The following is a 24,606-nucleotide window of genomic DNA, read 5'->3' as shown; positions in this document are numbered from 1 at the left end:
ATTATGAAAAAATAAAATTTATTTCATGATAAAAGCAGAAAAATTGTTTCAAATTTCATAGTTGAAGCTGCTCCTTTCTTTCATTGACTTCTTTTGCTCGTTCATTAATTTCTTCATCCCTTAGCCAGTGTGTGAGCTCAGTGGGTGTACTATTCTCACTAATTGTAGGGATTTTCCCTTCTCCTGGTTCCATCCTACACTTTCCTAGTTTAATTTTTATCCTTCTAAATGTTTCTTTGCCATTTTCATCAGAGAGGTGTTATTATAGCTGATATAAATTAGAGTTCTAGTCATCATCTTTGTGATTTGGACTCCAGATACTATTCACTGTATAAAAACACTAAGAAAAAAAAAAACAAAACCAAAAAAACCCCACAAAAAAAAAAAAAAACCCAAAAAAACCAACAACAAAAACCCCCAAAAAATCCAAAGAAATAAAAAATACCACCCCAAACCAACCAACCAACCAAAGCCAAAAAAACCACCCCTTAAAAACCAAAACTACACACAACTAACACAACCAATCAAAAAACCCAAAGTCCATGTAGATGCACCTGATCCCATCTTCCTCATACCAGCCTGTGTATGCTTAGACATTAACTTCAGGACCAACTGGAATAATCTTTCAATTTTCACATTTTTTCTTCATCACTGTGAACTCTTATCACCACGTTGGTTGTCTTAAGCTTGAAACATAAACATCTGGAATTTGGGTTTTTTTCCTATCCCTCTTATCCATACTAAGGTACCATTCTTAAGCTGTGCACAGAGCTAAAACTCTATGCAGGTTCTCCACATTTCAGATATACCACAACCAGCCTCTTTTCAGCACATGACAAATGTCATCTTGTCTCATTGCTCCCAGTGTTCTGCAAAGATTTTTCTAACATCTCTCTCTGCATCTTTCCCCAGTTCCCCTTCAAAGCATTGAATACAGGCAGTTTGTTTTCAGTTTTATAGTCCTTTACTGTCTGACTTCATGATACCCATTATTCTTAATAAAGTAGGAAAAAAAGGGCCATTAATTTTCTACTTTTTGATTTTCAGATAAGCCCTATTGTACTTTCTGCTGTGCTGCCTGTAATGACTGTGAAGTCCCTCATTATCCTCCTCCAAGTCAGTCATTCAGACTTCTCCAGTCTATGTATAGAGAGCTTAGATGCATATATTGCCTGCTGTCATGACAGGTATTTCCTGTCAGTCTGTCACTGTCACCTCTTGTCTTGCTCAGGACTATCCTCTCCCTCAGTGTCTGTGCAGTGCAGACAGCACGCTCCTGGTCAGCATCATGGGAGCCTTTGTGCCCTTGCAGCAATTCCCATGTTACTGCTGCTGCCACTGCTTCCAAGTCTTCCATCACCTGTGTGATTTACCAGAGGCATTGAAGTTCTTCGTTCCAACAGGAAAAATATGGCCTTATAATTCATTTTTCTGCGTTACTGATTCAGCTGGTTTTCCTAGTCTGCCCTTTCACAGGGGAAACCATGCTCTTCTTCTTTGGCCTCAGTTTACTGAAATCGCAGAGCACACACATCTCTATCACATCTAATAGGACCACCAGTATTTTCAGTCTACAAGAAATAATTGTAAATGTCTCAAAAACAGTGCTTTTTTTTTAAAGGTGAGACCAAAAGAGATGATTCAAAGGATATTCAAAAAGCCTTTGACACAGTCCACACAGTCCTCCATGAGTGATTATTAAGAAAACTTAATAGTTCTAGGTGAAAGTTAAATTTCCATGATAAGTTAGAAATGAGACAGAAGATAGACTATGCTTATATTGGAGTATATTGGAGTATATTGTCAATTTTCAGCATGGCAAAAGGTTAACGTTTCTGTCTCCTCCTGACCTGTACATTAAATACCATTGTATAATATATTTCTTAATGAGCTGGAAAGTGGGATGAAGGATATCACATGTTTCAAAATTTAAAGATAACCAGAAAACTTATTTAGCCTTCTGAAGATTAGAGATGACTTTTAGGCATTTCAAAGGAAGGTGGAATAGTAAGTACACAAATGCCATAGTGGTAGAAGAAAGATAGTATTGGTTAATATGATACGTACTGATGGAGTAATTTAACTGCTTATACTGATGATGTAACTGTTTTCACCAATTTTTCTAAGCATAATCACAGTGTGGTAGAGGAAACACACTCTATCTTATAACAAGGACATCTTTTCTTAGTCTGCAATAAAAGGAATCGAAGATTTATGAAAATTGAGAAGTGTGCAGATAAAAACATTATAATACCAACTTTGTTTTGATCTGTGATCTGATAATGGTATGTGGAATTTGGGATGTTTCATTCTAATTCTAAAAGTAGCATTCAGGAGCCTGAAGAAGAAGGTTTTTTTCTCCCTCTCTCTATTTCTGTTATGCAGTCCAGCTATTTGAGACCTGCATTGTGTCTTTATGAAACTCCAAGCAAAACTGTATTTAGAAAACTGTAGAGAAGTGAGGCTTCATATCTGTTCATATATGTGTCTGCATAAGAGTCTGCTCTATGTAATAGTTTTTGTTATTGAGGTATTATTTCCAAACCAGGGTAATTTATTTTCTACATAAAATATATTCTAATTACAAGTGCCATTTAGGTTGTTTCTAAAAAATATTAGCAGAAATTCTAATATTAATAATGACAATAATAATTTATTAGTTTAGGAAAAAAGAAAAAGATTGGATTTAATGTTTGTGAAATTTCTTTACTCCCTTAATCTTGAGCGGATAGTAAAAGCTTGTCATTTGAAAAAACTGATGGAGCTTTGGTTCCTCAAGACCATGATATCAGGTTATTTACCCAAATCAGTCACCCAAACTACACTAGAGCTGTCTTTGTACAGATAAGTGAATTATCTTTTTAATATATGTATATGTATGCACATTCTTGTGAATTGTCTGTAGAGGCTTTTCATATTTAACTTACTTCTATACTGCCTATTTCTGCTTTAATCTCAGTCTCTCAGTCCTTTCCTGTTGTACAGTTTTATGACTCTAGACTTTATTGGGAGCAAATTATACCACAGCCTGTTCATTGTTCAGATTCCTGGAGCACTGTGTTAGTTGCAGTCTCTATATAAATAAATGCATGGAAAGCTCTTATTTTTTATATCCTAAGTCTGTTCTCCCTGGAGCAAGTGCGTTGATATCTTTGCACAATTCCTGCCATAAATGTGATCCCCTCATTTAGTTGTCTAAATTAGAAAGATTTTACCTGAATTATGAATTCACCTGAGCTGTGTAACACAGGAAAGCATGAGACTTTGTATATGACCCCTTTCACTCCAGTCTTTCCAAGCTTGGATGAGATGTCTGAGAAAATCCTTGTTTGTCCTACTTGCCAAAGTAGTCATATCTCAGGCATTCCAAGTACTGCATCTAGTCTGTGTTTTTTTCTTTTTTTCTTCTGTATCCTGTCTTACTGTGACTAGAGTAGTCTGTGCTTGTGCATAAACTAGATTTCTACTCCACAGAACATCATCTGTTCTTGATTAAAGAATGTGTAAATCTCATCAGATTAATAGCAGATAGGATAGGCCAGGACCCTAAAAGATGAATGCCAGGATCTGTTAGATGCAATCCATAGCAACCCCATTATGGTCCAATCAGGAGGGACAAGAATTATAAAGAATAAATCTCCAATCCTAAAATCCCTTGACACTGTCCTGTTTTTAGAAAGGACACAATATTGCCTTCTGTTTGCAATGAATAACCTATCTGTTTCAGTGTAGTCTTTGTCCTAAAAATTTAAGTCTTACTGGTACTTCTCCAACCATCTTCTTTCCTTGGGATTTCTTTCCTTTTAGAATTTCATACTTTTTAAATGAGGCATTTTCTTCTCTAAAGAAAATGTATTTAGGTATGCTAATCTCTTTAATCAGCTAAACATTCAGCCCTTGTCCTCACAGACATACTTTAAAGACATACTTTGGCACTTGTGTAGATCTTTGGGCTAGAGGTTGTAACTAATCATACAGTTGTGTTTGGTGAGAAATAAGTGTGTGAGAAACTCATAAACTACCAACAGAATGAAGAATTTAGCAGAAGATATGAATACAAATGTGTGCCAACACATGAAGAGAGGATGCCTGGAAATTCACTACAAAATATTGATTATTCTCCAAATAATAGAATTCTTGGTTTCCATTTCACGTTGTACTTACAATTCAAGAAAATCCCTATTTTACTTACTGTGTGAAATTTCTTTTCCAAGTACACAATCAAAGAGTGCTAGTACCATTCTGTGAATCTGAACAATACCAGACAACAAACTGAACACACTGCAGTTTCTTTGTGGTGGATGATGCACATCCTCAGTTGGACTTTTGTCACCTTATGTACTGTAGCATTGAACTATGAAACCACAGACAGTTCACATTTAGAGTGGTGGGTCTTGATGTGTGTGCCTATCATAAACTGCCAAGTACTTCAGGAAAAAAGCCTCTTGTTTTGACTGCATAATTAATTGCAAAGAAGATGAAGATAAAATAGGAAAGCAAAAATAGAAACATAATATTTTAGATTGTGAAATAAGACATAATGTCACTGTCTGATCAGATATTTTTAAAGCCTGTTAGGTTGAGTAGGAATTCCAGTTTATATATATAGTCCTTTAGACTGAAAATATTCTTCAGTTTGTCCAATTGACTAAATTTCTCTATGAATCAGCAGACTGCTGGCTCCCTGTTTTGGTTGAATCATTCTGCCATATCTGCTTAACAAAGGAGGATGCAATGTCAGCTACAGAAATATATTGGAAAATTTCTGTATCTTTCTAATTAATAATTTCTTGCATTTGTAATTGCTGGAAAGACCATTTTCTTTATTAAACAAGTCAGTAGCAGTGTATGTTGACTTTTTACTTATTTTTCATATAACTTTTGGAAGAAAAAAAAACAATGTATGAAAAAGAAACTATTTATTGCTGATTTTATTTATGATATTCATATTTTCATGAACTTTTTCCAATGTCACTTGAGAACATTTCATAATTTTTTTACGTGTTCCATTTTTGTTGTGTCTTATATTTGGGTTATTTCCGTCTGTTGGATTGATTTGAAAGTTGTCTACTTTTACAAGTATATTTAAATAGTAGGAGCAGAGTAAAAAGAAAGCCAGGAGTGACTCTGTTTCTGGAAGGATGAGGAAGTGTCCTACACAGCATTTTCTACACTTCTGAGCAGTGTCCTCTTGACCTTCAATTTAATGTTGAGACAGTCACTCTTTTCCAAGAACTGGTTGCTCAATCGTTTTACCAAGTGGTCACATCTTTAGGAAACAAGAAACGTGTACAAGAAGGAATGGCTTAGTGTTAGACTTCGAAGCTTTGTGCTTTGCAAGTTCCTTTATGTTTAGAAAAGATGAAGAAACAATTTGTGGAGGGCTTTGCATGTGATGGCTTTTAAGAAAAAAAAGATTAGCCACAAGTTCTGTGAATACCATCATGGGTGGAGAAATTCAGAGGCACTTAATGCACTCTTCACTCCAGCCATGACATGCAGATAGCAGGAGCACCCCATGGTTGGATGTGTTGTGTTCTCATGGGGATTAAAGCACTGCAGCGAGTGCTCCTGCAGCCAGGGCCTTACTTTACTGCTTTCACTAAAGCTTTCAGTGTGGAAAATAAATCATGTTCAACAGAAAGTGTTTCACAGCTCCACAGATGAGAAGGGAAAAGTGTTTCTTAGACATGTTGCACAGATGTGTGTCATCACTTGCGCTTCCTCGTAAGATAGGTCTTGAGTAAACTTGGTAGAGCTGCAGCTGGTAATGCATGCGCCATGTCCTCTGGCTGAAATGTGGTCTGTCTTTGCATATCTTTGTATTAGCTCAAAATGCAGGCCTCTAAGTACATTGTTTACATCCAGAGGAGTATGAGCAGAGGTGATACTGAGCCAGGTCCTAATAGCCTGTGTTCTGAGTGCCCACTCCAGGTGTGTTATAAAAGGTGGACAGAGTAAGATGATAAGACACAATAAAAAAACTTGAGATATTTTCCTTATACATTCTCCCAGCAATGGTAGGCTCAAGAACCCTTTGTATTCCAAAGCTTGAAAGAGATGTTTAATCTATGGATTAATAAGTTTATGTTTTAAAACATGCAGAGTTTGGGGTTTTTCCTTGCTTGTTCTGTCAAAATTAGTGCTTTGTTTCTATCTTGAATGTATTTACGTCTTATTTCCAGGCATTCAATGTTGTTAAACTTTGAAGAATATTAAGAGAGAACAATGTCAACATTTGTATCCCAGAATCAGACTTCTCAGATCCAGCTAATGCTCTTTGACTGTGTTTCAGAAGCTTCAGATCAACTTCTTCAGCAACTGAAACCTGGCAGATTTAAATGAGATTTATAACATTATTTAGTTACAGTGAAATCTTTTAAAGTTCTGTATCGTAATTATGAGTGATTTCATGTACCAGTAAATCCCTGCACAAAAGCTTGCAGGATGTGACTGGTATCTCCCTCCAGTTGTCTTCTCTCTCTGTCTCTCTCTCTCCCCCCGCCTCTTATTCAATCCATTCTCCTATTTTCCTAGACCATTACCTGATGATGTTGGGAGTAAGGACATTATTTTCAGGAACTTGTTTGTTTGCCATGTAGTTTGACTCTTGGAGATGGAACATACCCAAACTTCTCTTTCAAGAAGACAAATTTGGTTTCTGTAATCAGCTGGAAAATATCCTGGTGAAGAACTTTGTTTATATTCTACAGATATACCAAAACACATGAAAACCTTTTCTCTGATAGGTGTTTTGCTGTGCAGTATTGAATTATAAAAAACTATAATAGCATATAGAAGGCTTATATAAATCTTAAGTATCACTAATGAAATGCTCAGTATTTGAAAGGTAAGGTTTTCCTCCCTGCTCTGTTGAAGTTTTTTCTGATGAGTAGACAAAGAATTACTATATAGAGTTGCAACAATTTGCCTCCTCCAAAATTTTGTCTGTAAAAGTAATAATTCAGATTTGTCCAGTGCATTTTAATTCTCCATAGGAAAAAAATTGAAGATGTTCAGGTTAATCAGGGCTGAGCTAATAGAGATCTGTTTGCAATTTTATCCTGCAAATCTTCTGAAGGCATAAGTTTCTGTCTGCCTTGGAAACTTAGCAAGAAGAATTTATTTCAGACATTGCTTACTAGCATCCAAACAGGAAAAAATCACCTAACTTGATTTGTTCTGAGTAAAAAGAGAAGAGAAAAAAAGAATCTTCATTCAAGAATTAATTTTAGTACCATTTACTCTCTGTGCTCACTTTATGTTTAGATGCCATATATAAATATCTTACTATCATTTGTTAAATTTTATGACAATTTTTACCATGCCTGATGACTGTAACTCATGCATTATACATGCACACGTATTTTAACAATATTTGCATCTTATAATATGCTTTCTAACGACTTGTCATAGACTCATCAGTTAAACATTTATTTTACAAATGCATTTTGTAATATGCTATGGTAATAAACTATAAAAAAGGTATCCCACCTTGTAATATTTTCCGATGGATGAATAATGCATTACAAATTGTACCTTCATTTAAAACATGACCTCTATTCTGATGAAATCTGATACATTGTCTGGATTTATGGTGATCACTGAGTTGTGTGAGGTGCTGTCAGTCTACTTTCTGATTAATTTTCCTAGTTGATAAATTTGAATTAATCTGTAAATATTTACAAAATAATATGGTTTATTTTTTTTCAGTTATTTTGTTTTTATCCACCTGATTAATTTAAACCAAATGTACCAAGCCCCATCTGTCTGGGAGCTAATTTTCATTCAGATAATTTCTGGAAATTCAATTCAGTTCTGAAATTGATTATCAAAATCATGATTGTTCTTTTGCTGGCTGCCTAAGTTTGTCATATGTATCTGTAAAGAGGCCTAGGCTACTGTCATATCTAATCTAATGAGCTCCATAAAGCTGAAGGGTACATAATATTGGGAAATTTTATAATAGGCTATTTCATAATAAAAACATGTACTTTACTACTTGCTATTTTAAATTTTACCTACACCTGATTTTACATACTTTTTAAATTCATGGAACTTCATTCAAACCAAAGTTTTGCTTTAATAGCTATTGCCATTACAGTCAACCTGCTTTCTGCCTTCCTGAAACATCGTGCTGATTTTTTAGATAGTTTTTTTAATATGAATGTTCACACCTAAGATCTCTGGCTGATTTCTCTCTGTGTGTGCACACATGTGTAGATCATAATACTTTCAATAGTTTTATTTCACCAGAGATTTTTTTCTTCAAAACTGAAGTGAGAGAAGGGAATTTGAGGGTTGCTTGGTTGATGGGTTTGTTTACATAGGCTATAGAGTATTATAGGTATGCCCATACATCTGGTGACAGAACAAAATGATTGAGGATTTCAGCAGTGTTCTTCATTAGTTATCCTCCCATATCTGAAGAAAAACTGAAGTGTCTGGCAGTTTTACTTTTGCTGTTTGCCTGGAAATAGTTTTAGGGCATTGCACTTCTGTGATGCTGTCTGAATGTGTGAAGTCAATACAGAGTAGTCTGGTTTTACATCTATTTAACATAAATACAAATGACTACTTCAGGTGCATACTAAGGAGAAGTCAATGTTAGATAATTGGTCTCTTGGAAGAGGGCTTTATTGCACCAGACAATAGAAGGTTACACCTTGTCTCTGCCTTTCACCTTAATAGTCCAGGCTCAAGGGCCTTTTTGTCACCATTCATAGTCAAGGCACTTTTAGTCAACACAGTGTTGTCAACACATAGTCAACACAGCTTTAAGAGACAAATTATGCAATCTGATTTAGACATCTAATTAGGATTTAATGAATTGTGCCACAGAAATGCCTATTTTTCTCTTTTGATTACTTCAGATGACTATTTCAGATTTAGATTGTAGTGCAGACTTTTTGCATTTGGTAGAGCAATATCCCCCATTACCACTACTATTTTTTTTCTTTAATTTCTTCTAAATAAATGACTGCCTATGAAATGAGCAGGACTTAATGTGAATTGAGTTTTACCTATTCAAACTGGGCATTTTAGACCACATTCTACATAGTCAAACAAACTCAGAATTGTCTAAATTCTGTTACTGCCACCTCCCTGCTCAGGAGGAGAATTATAAATTCTGTTCAGTTTGCTTTTGCTTTTTTTGTTTTTTGTTGTTTGTTTGTTTTCTTCCTAGTGTTTATCATTAGTTGGAAGCACACAACTAGTTCTAGTTGAGATATTGTGTTCAGGTGATGTGCCTTTTGTCCCATAGCACCAAGGGTAGGAAATACATTCTACATGGGCTACATGGAACTTCAGACTAGTCATCTAAGTACTGAAATGGGCTTGATAAAGGCAAAGGAGTTAGTGTTCTAACCCAAATGCCTTAGCCATCACTTATCCCACTCTTTGCGAGGAATTCAAACAAAATTTGCTGGCTTTTTCTATTAAAAAAATAAAATGCAGCAGTCATTGTTTTGTTGGAAAATTCTGCCTATTATTTCCTGATGGTTGTTTCTCTTAGAATCATGTTGCATTCTTTGCTTGTCTTTGAGATTACAAGTTTGACTGCTTTGTTCATTAGGAGTATGGTGACTTCTGGAGTGAATTTTTTAGCAATGTTTCTAATGTTTAACTGTTTTAGTGGATTCCCTAGCTTCAACCTTGTACACTGTTTCTTTGAATGCATGAAAATATTGTAGTACCTTGATAGTTCCTTAGTTCTCATCTGTTATACAGTCTCATCTATTATAAGTCACATCATGGTTGCACAAGAAATGAAATAAACATCTGTGTTTTGTGATGGGAATTTCATTCCTTTAGGTTTGCTCAGAAATCACAGAGATTCCACACTTTGCTGTATTTCTTGGCAATTGGTCATTCTTTAACATAAATCAAATATGTACAATAGATATGCTTCTGTTATTATTTGACTGTTTCAAGATTTCTGTAGTTCAGATTCATTGCATTCCTTGTGTTCTTGGAATTCCTTTTGTTGATTTCAGTTATAGAAAAGCCTCTGAGGCATACTCTAGAAATTATTTTTTCAACATTGCACATCTTTTTATATGTGAATATCCACAAGTGTATATTTATATAGTCAGCTATTGTGCAATCTTAGTACAGACAATAAACTGCAGGGTTGTTAATCATGCACCTTTCTCAGCTGAACTTTACTAGTCTCTTTCCCTCTATTATTACAAGTCTCTGCTGTTAACACTACCAGTAATATTATTCTCTCTTTTTTTTTATTTTTGAATTTTACATATCAATTTTTTCAAATCATTGTGATTTGAAGGCCAGGAGAGAGAATGTCTGATCCAAAATTAGTCACAAATTGTGTCTTGCCCCTTACTGAAGCCAGAATATGGTTTTTATTAAAATTAAAAAAAATACATATTAATTTTATATAATGGGTTAAGAGTAGGTTCTAGCTACCTAATAGATCACACACATGATTTAAGTCCTGTGAAGTTAAGATGCAATAGATTTTCAGACTAAAGTATTTATATGCATACAAAAATATTTTAAGGTTATTTTGGTATTTCTAAGATATAAAAGTTATCAAAATTCCTCAAAGGTACATAGTTTTAAAAATTACCTTTATAGAAGGGAAAAAAGCTCTGTGGTGCATTGTAATACCTTTTTGAAGATTTTAAAGCTAGCTTTTTTATATATAATTTGCATTTCCTATATATATAGTGATGTGTTTTTGTATAAAGGTTCCATTCTAGTTTTGTTTGGGAGAATCTGCATAAATTGTGTATGGTTTCTCCATTTGTGAATAATGTGGTGACTCCAAACTCACACCAATGAAACCATCATACTTTTCATATCATGTATGGTATATAACCTACGGACAGACTTACACTGAGGTAGAGGATGATACTGAAAATCTCTTCCCTCTTGGCTTGAAAAATGACAAAAAAAGTAGAAGACACTTTTTGTGCCTTGGGAAAAACAGATCAAGAAATTAAAACTCCAGTCATTACCAATAACCTTAAAATGTATTTTAATGTGCTGCAGCTTCAGTTACCCTCAGCTGAAGCTTCTCTATTTTAGCTTACAGGGTCTTGTGACCTCAGCCCATAGCAGAGTTTCAACAGTAATAGCGACAGCCATCTTGGATAAATGTAAGTGAATTTTTTCCTCATTTCTATAGTTTCTCTCCCTCACATGCACTTTTGGAGTTTTGTTTTTCACTCAGGATGTAGACAGTATTCCTGACAACACTTCTGCTCTGTGCCAAGTGGCATGATTGACACAAAGTACAAGTAAAGCATCTAAGTGGGATTTCTTGCCTTTTAAATGTCACAGTATGAGACTCATCCTGTGCTTTTGAAATGCCAGTATGATGGCCATGCAAACTTTATTTTACCTGGAGCTAGCTCGATGGTAGTTTTCATTATCAGCCAGGATTAATCTGCAAAAAGTGAAGCGGTACAAAAAGATTTTGGCCATATAATCTTGTTTTAGTTAATGCAAAGGATGAAATCTAGGATAATTCACAGAATATTTTTTTAAGAAAAGGTTTGCCTTCTTCAATCAGCTTTATCATTTCAGTTCTGCTTCACGTCAGATTGTGGTAATCCATTTCCAAACTTTGCTCTGCATTCACTAACTATTGCATAAATCTGGAGCTGGAGCTGGGAAAGGCTACACATTATACATACTGCCTCTGTAACAACTTCCAGAAATATAAATTAAGGAATTAAGGACATCTTCCCACTATTGGTTTCTGAAGAATACAACATACATCAGTCATTTTTTATTTTAATAGTCATCATGCTGTTGTAATAAGGAGAAAAACAGAAAAAAAATAGAAATAGAGTTATTCATTTAGAAAGTCCTGTCTTGTATGCTGATAGCCTGAAGAAGCTGGCATTTGGTAGGAACTTACAAAAGATAGCTGGACTTAGATATTCTTTATTATTTAGTCCTGAGTTGGTCTTTGTCTGAATTCACCATTTCTGGATAAAGTAGCATCCTTGGTCTGTTGAATCACCCCTCCATTTTGTGTTTATTCATATACCTAATTAATTTCTATTCATTTTCAATTTGTTACATATATGTAACATGATACCTAAAATTCCAAGGCTTATTTACATATAAATAGTTGCATTGTAGCTCTGTAGCTACAGTAGTACCTTCTTAATGACCTAGCTAGCTATGGTGGCTGAGCACATGATTGTTCAAATGCAGCCTGTTCTCTTCACGTGGTTTCATAGGATGTCTCTGTTCACAAACTGTATGAAATGAAGGGCCACACCTATGGAGCAGTTAAGGCTAAAGCCAGCAGAAGTGGAACTGCCTCCATCCATCCATCTTACAAACAGGACGTTCAGAGATTGATACTGGGCTGTCTTGGTGTTTTACCTGCAAACCTGTAGTCAGCTTAAAAAGTCATTAGAATTCCAATCTTCTAGCAAATATGTGGTTATTGTAATACCTCTGTAATAATTGTGAGACCAAATGATATATGTAGCAGAGCCTGGAAGCTGTAAGAGTAGAAGTACTCATACCAAAACCAGTTTATTATTTTGAAATCTTGAATTGACTCAAACTTTCGAGTGCCATGTAGGTGGGAGTGGGCACTGCCATCATCTGCACACAGAAATGAAGTAGTAAAAGAAATATCATGCCTAGAATCTATTCTTTTTGAGTAAAACTATATGAATGGAAAAAAGGTATAAAAAATACTGGTTTGGCTACCAGTTCTAAGGAGGAATATACCAAATCATGAAGAATAATTCCTAAAGTTTCTCAGAGAAAACAGTTTATTAGAAACCTGTGCAAACCCTGAGGACCAATGTCCTCAAAGGTAAAGTTGTTTTATAATAATTACCATAAATATTAATTTAATTTCAAAAGAAGAGAAGGTGTTCTTACATTTGTCATTGCAAAGCTGAGTTAATGAAAGCGCTTTGTCAATGGGAAGTGTGTATAGATTTTGAAAGTGTTTGCATCTAAAATAAAAGCTCAGTTTCTGAGGAACTTCACAAAATCTAATGACAGCAGTTTAAAACTCAGCCTTATCTACATGCTTATCAAATACCAGTTATTTTGTTGGAGCCATATATTCCAACATAAATTCATTGCCACTGCAGGCTCAGCCGTGTACTTGTTATCTTTGTGACACTGTGGTTTATGTGACACCTCTGTCCCATTAAGTGATGTGATCCTTACGTACAAGAATGATCCCCTGCTTTGATAACTGTCTCCATCTTGTAACAACATCAAGATTATTGAATTAATAGAATGATAATGTGATTCCATAGATCTTGTTAAAACAGTATTCCCTTCATAATAGATACTTAAGAGTGTGGTTTATTTCCTATTTTTATTATTTATGTAGCTCTTCCAGTTGTCTCTGAACAGGGGAGACAGATAAAAGTTAAAAGAACGTGTGTACATACATTTCACACTTTAGGGCTTTTTAACTACACTATGTAGCATGTTTAGCATTTGGTGTATATATAAATAGTATGTAAAATATGCATATATATATAAATATGTTTAACTTCTATATTGACGCTTGGATATAGCTCATCATTTAACACTTTAGTAAGTTATGTGAGGACTTTAAAATACAGTAGAAAGAATTTTGTGAAACTTATGTTATAGAAATTGTGATGGAGCATGCTGGGAAGTTATACATTGTGAAAAGGCTTGCTGTGAAATAGTTTAAGATACCAAAAATCCAGATGCTCACAAATCCAGCCTGCTAATCCTTTTGGCCAATAGATATAACATTATGTACTTCCTACGTGATACTAACTTCTAGGAATTTCAGTTTCTTTTCTATGTTACACTGTCATGCTTCCACAAGTCTATCCTAGCACAAGAGGCATTTGTGCTCCATAGTAAAAACCTGAGGATTTTGTAGAGATACTGAAGTAACACAGGTACTCACAGTGTTGCAGTCATAAATATTTTGTTACATTATTCTAATGGTTCTTCATCATTGTCTTTACATCCTCAATGTATAAAAGGCAAAGAAATGTTAGACACCGAAGAACTAAATCCATTACCACATTACCACAGTATATGTTACTGCAGATATAGATTTTATTCAGCCTGAAATCTTTCTTTTAATGTTCCATGGGCACTGAAGTCTGGATGTTTGGAGTGAGTTGAGGCTTGTGCAGATGATTTTTCTCAAAGATCTGTGCACTCTGCTCCCACCAGATTCATTTCCAGAGCCCACTCATTGTGCTGTTGCCTACAAAGTAACAGGGAACTGAGAAATAACTGAGAAATGTTCATTTCTCAGTGTCTTTGCATCCTGAATTGGAAGATTTGGTTTGACATAATGCAACAATTGACACTGTGGTTTTCTTCAAAACTCATCCATTTAAGGAATTGGTTTAGGACATCTTACATTGGGCAAAATTTAGCAAGATTGTGGCTTTTGCCACTTTAATGAGTTTGCTGTTGAGAAACTCCTAGTAATGTCTCGGTCAACACTGCTGACTACAAACAGATAGAGAGACAGATAGATGTGTATATATACTTTTTTTAAAGCAGCACCTAAAGCTTTGTGCTTCCCAAAGTAAAGGTAAATAGCTTAAACCTCTTCAGCAACTCTATAAACAAGAAGATGCCAGCAGCATGTCCGCTTTTCTATTACTTGTCTGTGTTCTTCCTCCATGTGTAAATCCTGCTCTAATTTCTTTGTGTTTGTTGCCACCATTTGATATTTATACAGAGTTCAAAAAATTTGCAGAGAAAAAAAAATCCAACTTAATAATCCTTAACTGGTCTTTTAATTGATGCAACCATTCATATTTCTACTTTTCTTCTCTTTAAATATTTTTCTAGACGCTGTTATGACTTGTAACAGAGTCTGAATGCCCATAATTTAGAAAACTTTTCAGAGAACATAAGCTTGAGATTTTTTACCAGATTGATAAAATTATATTTTTTTGTCATCAGTTGGGTTTGCCATGGTTGGGAATAGTACCTATTCCACTGAAAGAAGCAAAAGAGTAGTGAAAATTGTGAAATCTTTTACAATTTTAGTGGATCAGTATCAGTAGTATAAAACTGATCCAACATTGAACTTTTCATTAGAGATTCATTAAGTATTCCATTTATAACATTTTTATTGTGACTTTTCAGTACTAAAATGCTCTGAAATTTGTTATAGTAATTTTAGGTCAAAAAATATGATTTTGAAGAACTTGAAACATTCCTACATTTTCAAAACAATGTTGTTAATACCAGTTTTTCAAGGTTGTATAATGTCAAAGTCAGGTTCATCTCAAGCAAAACTTTTGCTTTGGAATTTCCTTCACTAATATTCTTACAGGAGCATATTGGAAAAATGTTATTTTAGGTGGAAAAAAAAGCTGAATTGTTCGTAAGCAATATTTTTAACCCTTCAGAATAGCTTGTGAATTGCATAAGTTGCTTTCCATGCTATTGTCTAATGCTCACGTTTTACAGTGCAGAACTGGATTGTTCTGCCAATTTGGGCATGAGCAAAACTTTGCTATAGGACCTGCAAACCTTAGTTATATTTTAGTAGTGTTTTATGAAACACTACTTTTGAACCTCCTAGAATTTTTGGATGGAAAATGTTTTTCAGTTATCACTTTTAATTTAAAGGCAAGTCTGGGTCTCTTCTTACAGACTTGAAGAGCTGTGGCTGCTCTGGTATCATGCAGAAGGTGAGACATGATCTTTTCATTAGGAGTACTGTAAACAGTGTATATATGTGAACTGTAACAATGTCTTTTGTCAAGAGGAAAATATTCAGGGTCATGCAGTATTTAAATGAATATGTCTGGGTTTTGGTAAGCCCAGCTCCAGAAACATCCCTCATTCCTGAGGTCCATTCTAGGGGCAGCTGTTGTTGCTGTCAAACTTGGGGGCAAAGCTGTAGCTTTGATTTCAGAGGTGGGTCAGGTGTTCAGGTACAAATGTACATTTTCTTCTGTTTGTAAGATATAGTCCAGTGTAAAAAAAAGATTACTGATAAAGTTTTAACTGATATGGCATGAAATCAGTAAGAGAATAGTAGTGGAAAGCGTTATAGCCATTTCATTTCAAAATACATATTTTGTTGGTAAATGGCATTATTTCATCATTAATTATATCTTTGGAAAAAAATTACATATTTTTATACTTGTATGTACATGTCTACAGATAATAACTGGCTTTAATTGATGCAGAGGAGCTTTTTGTTAAATGTCCAATAATTTTGGGAAATGAGCAAAGTAAGAAAGTGCTGGAATAGGAGGTGTTGTGGAATTCCTCTTGGTTAAATTTTGTTTAAATATTTTAGACAAATGTGTGCCAGAAATAAACCCATTTATTCTGCATTTGAAAAGGAGGATGTGGTAGCTCACTTGCCAAGGTGTCTTTTTGGTCTGCAATTTACATAACAATTTTTTATCAATAAATACTTTTGTTTTGGTTTATTTCTTTTAATTAAAATTCAAATTAGATTGCTATTCAGTGCTTATAACAGTTATGTCTATATGTATGTTTAATGAACATCAGTTTGTGAAGTTTTGTTATGAGTAATCCAAATAGTGTGGCAGAAAGTTACATCTATTTTTCTTATAATAAATATCTGAATGCCATTAAGGTAGTCTCTGAGTTGTTTCTGAAACTAAATAAAAGTGAGAGGTAAATAGAATTTTGTACAGAAAATATTTTTGAATATTTGACATAGAAGTCGATGTCTCAAATGTTGCAAAAGGTTCTATATTTATTTCAAATTTGTACAATGATACAAATAATACTGAATTTTCTTAGGCTCAAAGCTTTCTGATTAATTGATTTCGTGTCTAGAGAGACAAAAACAAATTTTTCTAAATCTGTAATTCTCAGGGAAGCTGCGTTCAGAGAGCTTTGGAAAGTACTGCTTTATTAAATCTTAGGCACTTTCATGAAATAAAGTTTTGAAAAAATTAAAAAAAATAAAGACTTAACAACTTAGTGATTTTAAAACCAACCCACTTCTCCATTTTGGGGCTCTGCTTGCTCTCTGAGTTGGAGGGAGTAAGGGAGTGGAATTCCTGCCCTGCCAGGCTGATGGCAGGAGGAGGAGCAGCTGTGGGGCTGCAGCTGCAGCTGGGGGAGCGCTGGCCCCGGCCAGCCCAGGGCGTGCGCAGGGTGTCGGTGCTGATCCAGAGCAGAGTGGCTGAGAGCAGAGGGAGTTTCTGGAGCCTCCTGCTCAGCCATCAGTCCTGCTCACTGAGATCCTGCAGGGCAGCTCCCAGCTGGGCTTTCAGGCCCTGCCCAGGTTCTCTGCATTCCCTGGTGAAAGGGGAGGTGGGACATGGCCCTGGCCATTGCAGCCTTTAAATGAAGAGCAATAAACTCCACTTCTGTGTATTTTCAAAGTCAGCATTTTCAGTGAAATAAGTGTCAAAATATTTTCTTTTTTCTTATTTGCTTGTCAGAACTCCTTTTTTTTCTGGCAACAATCATTTAATGTGGTTTATATTAATTCAAACTTAGGGTGTTGTTTCATACAGTGCTTGGTTTGAAATGTGCTGCTGCTATTTTTGACTATGAGGAGTTGAGCATTCAAAACATCGTCCCTTGTAGGCCTATTAAGGCTCTTCAGTTCCCTATAAATATTGCATCATAAGAACTTTAAAAATATGCATTTTGTTTAGTAGTCCTGGATGTGCTATATATGGTTTTTTTTCTGACAAGCAGCATCCAAGATCTAGTAAATCACAGTTCTGATCATCTTTTGAAAACATAAATAAAACTTATGTAAACATATAATGTCATCCTTAATAAAAATGCATTATTTAAGAAATATTAAAAATATTTTAAGGTAGGTTGATGAAGATATGTTCATACAGTGAAATAATCAAACTATTATCAGTATACAAGACTGAAGAAAATATGTTAAAAATACATTCTACCTTTTTTATGATTCCTCTTGAGAATGAGTTAGCTCTAATGGAGGTGCTCTGCCAGTTTTATTTAAAGATCTGTACTTAAAAATGACTAATTTTATAGCATGTATTTTCTGTTTATGTGCCTGTCAGTTTTAAACAGCCTTTTATATGTAAATGCACGATGACAGTTCTATATTCTGTGTCATTTCGTCACTAGAGTTTTTCATGCTATTGGAATAATCCCTTAACAGATATTTATAGAGTTTTTACTGTTATTTTGACAAATCAGATGTTGCTATTAAAGTGATAAAAAAAAGTATTTTTAATGCTTTTTTGCATTAGAAGTTCTAAACTTTTTTTTTAAATGTTTCCTAGTTCTATTTTAGTGAACCTTTTACAGAAATTGTTTCTTTCTAGTTCCATTTTTTTATGCTAGAAAAAATCTGTAAACCTGTTCTTGGAACTTGTTTCTAAACAGGTATATCACTAAATATCCATCCTTATTGCTCTTTCAGTCATTTCATTGTGACTGTAGCCAGCTGTGCATTCCATTAGGTTAACTCATGAATATCATGGGTTATCATGAGTTTACCAGTGCTGGATGTGGCTCCCCTTAGAGACAGATTGTTTACCTGTAATTATCAAAGCAAACAAACACTGCTTTATTATCCGTAATATCTGTGCTTTGGAAAATGTGTTGCCTCTTCATGGGTGATGCACTCTCAAGGTAACAAGTTTGGAGGATTTCAGCTGTATTGTCCATGTCAGTGCATGCCTAAACAGTGGCAAAGCATAGAATGGTTTGAGTTTGACAGGACTTTAGTGTCTGGTTCCAAACCCCTGCCATGGGCAGGGACACCTTGCACTAGACCAGGGTGCTCAAAGCCCCATCCAATCTTACCCTTAACACTTCCAAGGCTGGGGCATGCACAACCTCTCTGTACAACCTGTTCCTGTGCCTCACCACCTCACATTTAAGAGTTTCTTCCTATTTCAAAAACTCACATCTTTCAGTTTAAAGGTAGATAGATGTCTTATCACTGCAGGTAGAGAACACTGTAATTTCTGAAGAAATCTTTAAATTTGCTTCATTCCCTAGGTAGCACTTCATATTTTGGTACTAAACCTGTAGACTACAAACAAATTGAAAAAATAAATAAAGTATTTCCATAGTCTTGAAAGAAACCCCAAAACATTGGCAGGTAGCATAGAAAGTCAGTGAAAGGACAGAGACACTCACCTGTGTCTAATGAAGGAGGTGACATTTCAGTAAATGGAAGGTACTTAAATATATGCTGTGTGTTGGCAGTCTTCCAAGACTGCTGATGGAAGTGTTCCTGGGGAAAGGAGCAGTGTATTGAGGAAACTGCTGCTTTGAGCTGTGTTGTGAGAGTGGGACTGGGACTGGCTAAATGCCTGGTGGGAGGCACCAGGATGGCAGAAACATTCAAACAATACCAACTATTGAAACCATGGACGGCTTTCAGGTCTCTCCTTGGCAGATACTGCTAAACTATATTTACCCCAGTCTATCTTCAGTTTTTTCACCCCTGAGCCCTGTGGCTTTTCAAATGAACTTTCAAAAATTCCAAATTCATCTTGCCTAACCTAGGACATTTAATTTTAGATAGTCTTGTGAGAAGTAAAGTCAGTCTAACCTGTGTCTGTAGTAGAAAACAGAGAGAGGTGAGGACAATGCTGGTTTTACAAGGATGGACTAGTCAGTGGATTTGCACATTGTCTTCTGTTGCCTCTAGAAAATGCTCAGGGCAAGCAGACATATCAGTAAGATGGTTAAAATATTATTGTACAAACCCTGGTACATAAGATAATACGAAATTAGTAATGTTAATATTCTAATGAGTTCCCTGTCAGGCTCAGGTATCTAATAAGAGACAAAGAGGGGGAGCTTTTGCCATGATAAATTTGTCTTTTTGCCTGTCATGCTGATACTGCACACCAGGGCAGATCTGACCACAGTCCTGAAACACTGCATTTGATGTACAAATAGGTGTGTTTGAATGACCAAACAGCAAGATAGATAGCAAAACAAGATAAAATATTTCTACTCACGTGTGGATACTGCTGCACTTTCTATAGAACGCAAAAAGTTGAAAGCCTCTTATTCATATAATGCATCACAAGACCATGAAATGCTGCAGTGGTTTCTACTTTGCTAGAATGTTGAAACACACCTTTGCATTACACATCCAAAAGGCACATAAACAGTAAGTACTGAGAAGTGACTCAAAACTGCACTGCATTGTTTTAAAAGTTTTAATTAATGAAAGTGTCTTTTCAAATTGCTATAGAAAGGTCAGATATAGAAAGGTTCACATAAATGTGAAAAAGTACACAGCTGTTCCCTGGCCTGATGAGTGATTTCTTGCCCTAGTTCTGGCATCTCTTGACTGTGTTGGTCACTGTTTCTGTTTTCTTGTGCTGTTTTAATCTGTGGCTGTTCAGTGGGGAGCACTAATGGTTAGAAATGAGTTGATCACTGCATCATCTCCTTATTCTCTTTACAGCCAGCTTTACCCATTCATTGTCTTCTTGTACACAAAATTAATTTTCTTGTCGTGAAGAGCTTGAAAGCAGCTTGTTTCAGCTGCTCCAAGCAGCAGATAGATGGGCTACAGGCCTGCACTTCATGATTGCTGGTATGGCCCCCTTTTATCACAAACTGATCAAAAGAGCCTAAAGTGGACAGATAAGGGATTTTATTCAACTACCAGACAGGGAAATAGGTGCATTGGATTAATCTCAACACTTCTTGAAAGCCTGAGAATTGTCCACATGTCAGCTGCTCTTTGGGCCAAATGATAGTTTTTATTGCTTAAATTTGACTGAGATCCATCCATTTTACCCAGAGGTTGGAACAGCTAACACCAGTTAATCCCCATGCTCTCCTGATAAATGTACATAAAGCTACAGAGTACTTGTCAGCCTTGACAGGGTAAATGGAGAACTGTCCTATTGAAGGCTAGTTTGGCTGAGATCAAAAATGTTTCTTTTATCTCTATCTAAATAATATACATAAGATATGCTACTGATATGTTTGGATACTGTGTTTTCAATCTTCTGCACCTGCAGCACGTGCCTTTGCTATGGCTGCAATGACTCAAAGGGGAAGGGACAGGATTTGGAATGGAAATCTTGGGTATGTTGTGTGTGTCCTGGGCAAGGTGCCAGTGATACCCAAATCACTGTGATCGGGGTAGCCTTACCTTTCTATCTGAAACAGTCCTAAAATGGGGTTTTTACATCTTATGTGCAAGGGTTACATGAGAGAATAGCTCTGTTATCCATGTGCTGGCCACAGTTTATGCCTAGAGTGTGTTTATGTCAGCTGCAGGTAGAATTTCTTTTCTGTCATTTGCACCCATATAAAGTTATCTTTATTTTGCTGATGGTAATATCTACACAGCTGTTGTTGTTTAAGAAATGGGGGGCAAGGAGGAGGGAGGGGAATGGGGAGGGAAAGGAGTAAATCTTTAGACTAGGAAAAATATGTTTTCAAATGTTCATTTTGAAGAAATATTTTCTCAACATCTAATTGATTCCAAGATTAGGCACAGAACATGCTTATGTGCACATTTAGACATAGAGCAGCATAGACTGATTCTACATGAAGAAGCAGCTGGAAAAGCCCTGGCCCCTCCTTTTGATGGGGAGCCAGGCTTTCTAAGCATTGTGCAAGGGATAATTGCACTGCCTTTTCCATAACTTTAAGCTCGAGGGAAAGATGCAGAAAACTAAGGCATAGGAGTGCCTCAGTGCACAGGAAAGCATCAAGATAGATAGATGTGAAGATCTGGCAATTATACATATGTCCTTTAGTCAGAATGTGGCTTGGGGATTCTGTAGCTTTGAAAATCATACTGCACAGATCCTGGTCATGCATGTTCTAATAATAGCAATCTCCATAATTCCAAAATAGGCCCTGATTCATTCTCCTGTTTTTTCACAAGGTATAATGTTTCATTTTAGTTCCCTGGCTAGTTGGTGAAAAGAGAGGACCACATTTCAATTCAATATTTCAAGTATTCAAGATGTAGTTGAGCTGAATGATTTTCTGATTGTATCTGAGTTTGTGTTTACTATTTGAAGACATTTTTGGGAGGAAAGTGAAGTTTCCACCATTTTGTATTTATAGGTTTCACACTCTTGAGCTTTAAGCTGGGAAATGGCACAAGTATTGTTCTGGTGAGCTGGGAAAGATGTTTCTCTGGGCTGATCTCTACTTCCTCTTAAAGCAGAAACTCTTAGAGGGGACCAGAACAATTATGCACTTTGTGAAGATCTGGAAATACAGATGAGAACCTTCAGCCTGTGCACATTTTACAGCACAAATAAGATGCAAATGCAGAAAATTTTAAGGAGGTGGTAACTGAGTTTCATGGGATGGAGTTTTATTTGCCATGTGGGGAAGGAATATTTCAATTTGTTTGGATGCATTTTGTTGGAAAACAAAAGTCTCAAATTGAATTACTTTAAAATACAATGTGCTATTGGAGTTCCTTTAAACTAGTAGAAAGCTAAGTCACCATGTCATTAGTTAGCTGAAATTTTCTAAAGTTGTCTTGTGTCCACTACGAATTGAAACACAACTAGGAAAAACCCCATCATTAGGAAAGTATATTGATTTTTTCAAATTGTAACATTGACAATACATTTTAATTTATACTATTTGATGTATATACTAAGGACCATCTGTAGGTCACATAGTCCTGGTTTGAAAACATACAAGATATTCCACTTCAGGAATAATTTTAATATCTCCAAGTGTCTACACCTGGGTAGTTCTTTTCTTCTTCAGTTGTGTGGGTTCACTCATGCACTACTTGGTTTTTTCTGCTGTCTAAAGGAAAGGAAGTCTTCTCATCACCAAATGTAATATGCCTACATGGGGAGGTTTCCTTGTAATTCGTGGAGAGAAAGCTCTCGCACAGAACAATTCAAAATTCAGAACAGAGCTCAATTTATTCAGTCTGAATTGCCATCTGAAAGAGCTTCTCTCTTCCTCTCTTAACTGTATAAATAGTATATAGACACTCCTCCTAATTTATACTGTTAAAGTTATGAGCTATGGTTTGCCTGGCTACTGGCTGCACACTTGCTGCCATTGTCTTGTGAGTGGGAAACAGTGCAGATGGATTGGGGGTTTCTGATATCCAAATAGTACAATACTTCTGGAAAACTGATTTGAGTGGTGAGCCATATAGTCCTTGGGCTTTCTGTAGGTCTTGTGATGGTAATTTTTTACATGTACTATAGCTCATTAGAAACTGGACCGGAATGTGAAGTATTATTAGCCATTAAATCGTTTCAGATATCAGTAATTCGTGGGTCTCATTGATCTGAGGTAGATAAGTATTGTTGCCCCAGAACTTCAAATCCCATTACTCATATTTCAAGTCCATAAAGTGTTACATTTTGAAATACCTTTAAACTGAAAAATAAATTTAAGTTTCTGTTTTAATTCTTGTTACTCTAGTATTTGAAATGCATGTGTCAATGAAGAGCTGAATTATACATTGCTGTATAGATGAATAAGCTGTTACCTTTCATACATTTTCATGTGACTGGGTAGTCAGAGGGGAAAAGGCAGACTATCTTCAGCAGCAATATACAGAGGTGTCATTACCTTTGATCTTTTCCTTGTCCTGTTTGTAGGTTTCTGTGTTTCAAACTTTCAGCATTTGTGTGTCTGTTCATTACTGCTTCTCTGTGGAAAAAGTGGGATACCTTGGGCAAGTTCACTTCTTCCCAAGGATTCTCACTGCCTCTAAGACTTGAAAGTGCAATTTGCTGTAAAACACTAGGTAACAACATAGAATTTGAAATCCATTACTCTGTACTGATAAGGTTTATCCTGAAGAACCTTTATGTACACTGACCATGGCTTGGAAAATGATATCACAAAATCAGATTTTTTTTTTCATTCAGTTATAGTATTATATTCAGTGTAGCAAGAAATGGTTTTGCATGACAGTACACATGTAAATGTCAATGCATATGTCATTTACAGTTATCTGGGTGTTCTGTGAGATTCACAGTGATCATGTTGGAGAAAACTGTCTCTGTTACACAAAATAAAATGGGCTTAGTAAAAATTGCTAGCAATTTTTTTTCTAGACATATAATCACATGGTAAGAATACAAAACAAAACTACCAGAAACAAACCATTTCTCAAGCAGTAATATCTATGGAACAAGTGATCTAAATTGGTGGAACAGGGAGAGTTCATCACTGCACTGCAAAAGGACTTGAAATATAACCTAAAGGCAAGTGAAATACTGATTCCAAGCTTTGAAATAACAGCAACAAATTTACGTACAGACAGAAGATGCATGGAAGCAATAAACGAATTATACAAGTCTTACACACGCAATCTGATTATTCTGACCAAAGTGTTAATTGGATCCTAACTGCCAGATCTGATATCTGTAGTCTTGTAGTGGGAACCTTTCAAAGTGATGAACTGTAATTCACCGAGCTGCTTGAAGCACTTGTAATTTACTGCATGTCATGCTATGAAGAGCCTGACCTAATGGACTTTACATTACCTGTAATGCTGGAAACCTTTCAATGAAACTAGTTGGTAAAAAATAATAGTGGGAGTCTATTCAGAAAGAGGGAACAAAACTACATTTTAAACACTGTTTTATACCCATATAAAAAGTTGATCATTAAAAAAAAGATGAGCAACTCAAGTCAAATATTTAAACTGGAATATTTCTC

At 35.6% G+C, this 24,606-nt stretch overlaps 1 protein-coding gene across 6 annotated transcripts in view; it reads left to right on the top strand.

Moving 5' to 3' along the window:
• Positions 1 to 24,606, top strand: part of FOXP2 (forkhead box P2) — a 398,888-nt gene that overhangs the window by 307,441 nt on the left and 66,841 nt on the right. The window contains exon 1 of one of the 6 annotated variants that reach the window (XM_054272536.1): positions 11,068 to 11,126. The exons of the other annotated variants lie outside the window; for them this stretch is intronic. The gene's annotated coding sequence lies outside the window, so the exon portion shown is untranslated. Of the gene's footprint in view, positions 1 to 11,067; positions 11,127 to 24,606 lie in introns of those variants that run through there. 6 annotated transcript variants of the gene reach the window in all.

The sequence above is a fragment of the Melozone crissalis genome, unplaced genomic scaffold (genome assembly GCF_028551555.1).
Source record: "Melozone crissalis strain CALT ecotype California unplaced genomic scaffold, PUWL_Pcris_2 ptg000004l_1, whole genome shotgun sequence".
In the NCBI taxonomy this organism is placed as follows: domain Eukaryota; kingdom Metazoa; phylum Chordata; class Aves; order Passeriformes; family Passerellidae; genus Melozone; species Melozone crissalis.
Note: the sequence above shows the minus strand (reverse complement) of the source record. Positions and strands in the feature narration are given on the sequence as shown.